Below are 5,905 nucleotides of genomic sequence, written 5' to 3'. Positions count from 1 at the left end.
GATAACGTGTGACTCAGGTGGTGACTCAGGTGCCTCCAATTCCTCGGAAACTCAGAATGCCCCAGAGTAAACGCTGCCTCGCCCCTCCCCGCCCCCTTCTGTCTGCCCTGCCTCTGCAGGATCACCAGCCGCTAAGCCAGGAACCCGGGACAAGCCTGAGTCCCTCCCTCTTCTTCCCGGCCCCCTCCCCACACCCAGCCAGTTGCCAAATGCTGTGGGCCCGACCTCGAGGTCCGGAACACCTGTGCCACGCCAGCCAGGCCAGCAACGGCTGGACCTCAGCCTCCTGACTGGCCTCCCTGTGGGTCTCGCAGCCTCCGGTTCATCCTCAAGAACCGGCAGCGTGCACTCCTGCGACCTCCCCTCATCCCACAGGCGCCATCCCAAGGCCTCAGCACTGGCCATGTGCCTGCCGCACCCACGCAAGGGCCTCTGCCCTGGCTGCTTCCTCCGGCCCCAAAGCCCTTCCCTTTAAGCCTCCAGTTCAGTGGTTCTCAACCTTCCTAATGCCGCGACCCTTTAATACAGTTCCTCATGTTGTGGTGACCCCCAACCATAAAATTATTTTCGTTGCTACTTCATAACTGTAATTTTGCTACTGTTATGAATCGTCATGTAAATATCTGATATGCAGGATGTATTTTCATGGTTACAAATTGAACATAATTAAAGCGTAGTGATTAATCACAAAAACAATATGTAATTATATATGTGTTTTCCGATGGTCTTAGGCGACCCCTGTGAAAGGGTCGTTCGATCCCCAAAGGGGTCTCGACCCACAGGTTGAGAACCGCTGCTCCAGTTAAAGGGCCACCCCGCACGGGCTGTCCCTGTTGCCCTCCCCCAAGTGCTGACTGCTGAACTCTGAGCCCTGCCCCGCCCTTCTCCAGTGCATCTGTCCCTGTCCCTGTCATGACGAAGGCTCTTGGGGGGGGGGTCTCACCCACTCCGCACCGAGCTGGTGGGCGCTCCGAGGGCCAGTGTCTTCCCCTCCCACGGCCAGGGCAGAGGCGGTCCCTGCAGCTTGGGGTTTCCGAGATACTGTCCTGCCTGGTCACCATGTGATGTGCTCTCCGTTCAAGAACAAGGTACTGAGCCCTGGCCGGTAGCTCAGTTGGTTGGAGCGTCGTCCATACACCAGAAGGTTGCCGGTTCGACCCCCAGTCAGGGCGCATACAGGAGGCAACTGATAGATGTTTCTCACATCTATGTCTCTCTCTCTCTCAAATCAATAACATATCCTTGGGAGGATAAGAAAAAGAATTATGCACTGAGAGCATCCTAAGTGCCGGGTATAGCGCTCAGGGCCACACGCAAAAAAGAATTCAGTTGCACTAGAAGCTGGGGGGGGCGGGGGAGGCATAAAAGTGAAACGATGATACATACAGCCCCCCCGAAGGGCTGTGAACAGGACTGGCTATAGCCTTTAACTCCCTAGCTGCGCGCATCGGGATTGCGCGGGACGCAGCACCCACAGCGCGGCTCTATGGGTGGCGTCTCTGGGCCTAATGTCAGCCGAGCTCTCTCAAGACCAACACGTGGTTCACGCCGCTTAGAAAGACCCAGCTTCACGCCAGCGTCACTCAGTCCGCCCACGGGATTATTTCTAGGGGCTTACCATGGGCTAACACGAAGTCCGTCACAGCAGCAGAATAGAGCTGTCGGCGTGAGGAGGGGAGAAGGCATCCCTCTGGCTTATTTCACTTCGCCCCTTGAGGCCACGCGTGCGCATACCTGTTGTCGCAGCCTGACTTCTCCTCCGGAGCCCGTGGAACGCAGTGTCCTCCTTGGTGACTCGACATCTCTCCCCGAGGCTCCAAGGCCCGAGGAATAGTGTCTGTGAGAGCTGGTGGCCCTGCTTCAACAAATGCTCCCAAAATGCTGCTTTTCAAAAAAAAAAATCCCAGAATGTTTGCTTCTTCATTTTTAAAATCTCTTATTAACCTGTTAGTCACTGCTTTTCCTGCTCTTAGTGTTAAACTTTTACTGCTTCTAATCTGTTGTGGCTGTGACATTAGAAAACGAAGCATTAGCCATTCCCAAAAGTAAGATCAGCCCTAACCGGTTTGGCTCAGTGGATAGAGTGTCAGCCTGCAGACTCAAGGGTCCCAGGTTCGATTCCGGTCAAGGGCATGTACCTTGGTTGCGGGCACATCCCCAGTAGGGGGTGTGCAGGAGGCAGCTGATCGATGTTTCTCTCTCATCGATATTTCTAACTCTCTCTCCCTCTCCCTTCCTCTCTGTAAAAAAATCAATAAAATAAAAATAAATAAATAATTAGTTAAAAAAACAAACAAAAAAACAAAAGTAAGATCAGGCCCTGGATGAGAACTGAGTCTCACTCTCTGCTCCCCCAGTCTTGACAGGGACAGAATCTGTGGGCTCTCAGGAGCAAACCGCCCCCGCCCTTCCCCAAGGGAAGCAGGCCAGCGCCCCCTACCTGCCGTGCAGGGTAAGGCAGGCTCATGATGAAATGCTCCACGTTTCTCAAGACAACCCTTTGAGCTATGACATAAGCAAAGCCCTTCAAGTAAGAGGATGTCCCGGCCTGTCCCCGGGCGGCCAGCGGTGCGGGGGGCTGTCAGGGCCGCAGCTGCGCGGTATGAAGATGCACCAGGGGGTCTATCTCGCCAACTGACTGACACCCACTCAACGCTGCATGGAAAAGGGTGGGCTAGACGGGAAAATGCCATGTCCCCACGTGCCCCGGGGGGAGGCCTGCCGGGTGGCACCTTCTCGTCAAGGCTTTTAATACCAAATCCCTTGGTCACCAGTTTAGCAGGTGAGGTCTATGCAAAGCGAGCAAAGCGACCCCTTTGCCTTTTTTTTTTTTTAACAGAGTATAACTGGTTTATCAGTCTTCTTTAAAACATGGAACTCAGGCTCACTGAAATTTGGTAACTGCTAACTATATCTCAAGAGGCACACTTTCAAAAAATTTAAAGTTAGAATTAACAAATGGAATTTTTCAGGCCATAAAAGCAGAAAAATATTTAAAATCCTCCAATTTTTTTCCTGTAAAAGAAAATGAACAGCGTAGGTCTCCTCCAATTTCCAGCCTCCCCGCGCCCCCCCCCCCCACCACTCCACGTGAGACGGGCGGGGTTCCGTCCTGGGGGATGGGCTGTGGCAGAGGCCAGATTCCCAGGAGAGCAAGGTGTCACTCTGAAGCCATTAAATTACTAAGGCTCAAAGGTGGAAGCCCCACGGGGAATTCTGACTCATCATAAAGAGTATTTAAGGCCTTGGCAATACATCTTAGCACTCGTTCAAAGAAAAATAATGAAGTTGCCTCACTGTTCGCCTGGCTGCAAGCCCGGCGATTATCAGAAGGAGCCATAAACTTCTGCTAACAGATAAGTCTCCCCAGCAGGCCTGCCCACAGCGCTGCCTCCGAGTCTTTTCTCCTGCAGCCTAGGCGCTTTCTCAGAAGCTGCTGGGCTGGAGTAACAGCTCGAGTTACGGAAACCATCAGCTGCCAGAAACAGGAACACATCCCGCCAAGCACCCAGTCTCCGCCACAGCCAGGCCGGGAAACCGAGCCCTCTCCTCTCACCTCTAGCCCGGCCTGGGCATGTTCGTGGCCACCCTGGACTCCCAGGGTACCTTGCAGATGTGACTTGGGCTGTTTCCCTCAGAATAAAATAAGGTCCCCACAGACAGAGCCCAGCAGAGCCTGGAGCTGGGCCTCCATGCAGAACAGATGCGAGGGGACGAAGGAAAGGGAAGCTCGCAGACACGGAACCTGCGGTTTCCGTTGTTCTCATTGGGCTTCAGGTTGAAAGTGTGTCCTCTTAGTTCCGAGGCGTAACAACCCCACGTGTGCCTGATGCACCCACGGCAGCGCCGGTGCAGGCAGCTCTGGATTTCATTTCCGTGGGACCTGCTGGCGAGGGGACTGAGCAGTGCGACTTCAAGGAGCGCGACGGGGCAACACAGCTCCCGGAGGAACCAGAGCGCTCAGGTCTGTCACAAAGATGCCCTCCACCAACACCTCAAACAATTCATCACCAACACCCGAGAACCTTTACACCAGGGTTAGAGGTGAGGTCCGAATGGTGCAGGCGCACAAGGCCTGTCTCAAGAGCAACACGGCTGCTGCCCGTGCAAGACTATGGCTTTGGGGGTGAATATTTAGCAGCAGAGGACAAATCGATCAGCTCCTTCAACTCGGCAGCCCTTAGGGAAAGACGCCTCAAATAACTGTTGGCAGACATCACACATTTTCCACAAACCAAGGAACACAGAGGGTGGAAAATCCCACGGAGAATCAAGAACTCCTAAGCATTCAGGGACGCGAACCCAGGCTCACGTCACATGTCTACACTTCACCTCCCGGCGCTGGATCCGGTTCCGCTGTGGGCTCGGGGCTTTTCATAAGTGCTTCTCTGGAGAATCCGTTTCCACCGCATCCCCCCCGTCTGGTCCTAGGCTGAGCAACCCACTGACAGCACACGGCTTCCCTCCCTTACGGAGGGAGCCGGGCCCAGCGGGCCTGCCTGCTGGTCTCTCAGCAGAGCCCACTGACGGAGGCCACTCCCAGGGCCAGAGTTTTTACAAAACCAGCTGCCTGTGTCAGGAGAGGGAGTGAGACCCAGCAGGCATTTCTGTCTTTGCCTTAGGGATTAGCAGATTCCCCGGGGCGGCGGCCTTGCTCTCCACGTGACCTGCTCTTCAGGGCAGGTGGGGAGTCAGCGCATCCAGGGCCGCAGTGAGGCTCTGAAGTTCCTGACAACAGCGAGGTGCCCCAGGGCTTCAGGTTCCCGCTGCAACTCTGGGTCCCCAATGCCAGCTCAGCTCAGGAATGTGTGCGGCGCTCCCCCTTGTGCAGCCCAAGCAGCTACTTTTGTCTTCAAACGACATTTACAGAACGCTGTGCCAGCTCAGACGCAGCCGCTCCTGTGTCGCACGTCCTGTGCGCAGACACGCTCTGTCTGGAGGAAGCAAGGCCAGCGCCGACGCCAGGGCGCAGAGCACACGCACCCAGAGGTCACAGAAAGCGTCATCGCAGGCTCAGTGACTGCGTCCTCCTTTGCAGCTGGTACCTGGGAAGACACCATCACAAATTGGCAAGGCTTGTAACTATGGCTCCATGTGAATTTGCTTTTGGAGAAGTGGGTGGCAAGGAGAAATTTTACCAAATATAGTACAGCCTTATCTATAAATAAGTGCAGGAAAGAAAAACATGTTTAGGATGCCTGAGTCAGCACATTTACATGCCTTGATTATTTTGTTTGGGGTCTAATTATATCTTGTGACCATGCCAGGGTTCTCCCAAGCTTCTGTGTACTTCCACCCCTCTTCCCGTCAATGCCCACAGGGGAAAGATCAGCAACGGATAAAGATTATTGACTTATGTGTTCAAATCACCCACATGTTTGAGCACAAGTGCAGATTTCTGGCAACTGTTTGAAGAGTACGTTTGTATCATGTTTTTGTTATAGAATTCCTAAAGAGAAATCTCAACACTAAAATGCCAAATCATACATGAGTTTGATGCTTTCAAAGAAATATTTTGAATACTATTTTCTCTGCTTTTAAAAATCAGTGATGTTTGGAGCCAATACTCCAAGAGTGGTTTTAACTCAAAGATAGAAATGACTTTGTTCAACATTTTATATTTTTGCTTCCTTTGTTCAATGTGGGGAGCCGGCACGGCCATGGCATACTCAGCCTCAGGGCGCCTTATGTGCCGTGCCAGCTCAGCCTGGTTCAGTGACCCTGAGTGGGGGGGTGGAAGGACTGAGAAAAGACAGACAAGAGAATGAAAGCTGGGTCTTGGTGGGACGCTGCTCCCTGATGAGGAGACAGCGCCAGCGCCCACAAGCCGTGTCTTTATTTTATAGCAGATGCCACGAGGCAAAGTAGGGGCGTGATCACGTTGTTTACAGCATTCTCGTGAGTT

Source organism: Myotis brandtii, unplaced genomic scaffold (assembly GCF_000412655.1).
Source record: "Myotis brandtii unplaced genomic scaffold, ASM41265v1 scaffold331, whole genome shotgun sequence".
Taxonomy (NCBI): Eukaryota; Metazoa; Chordata; class Mammalia; order Chiroptera; family Vespertilionidae; genus Myotis; species Myotis brandtii.
Note: the sequence above shows the minus strand (reverse complement) of the source record.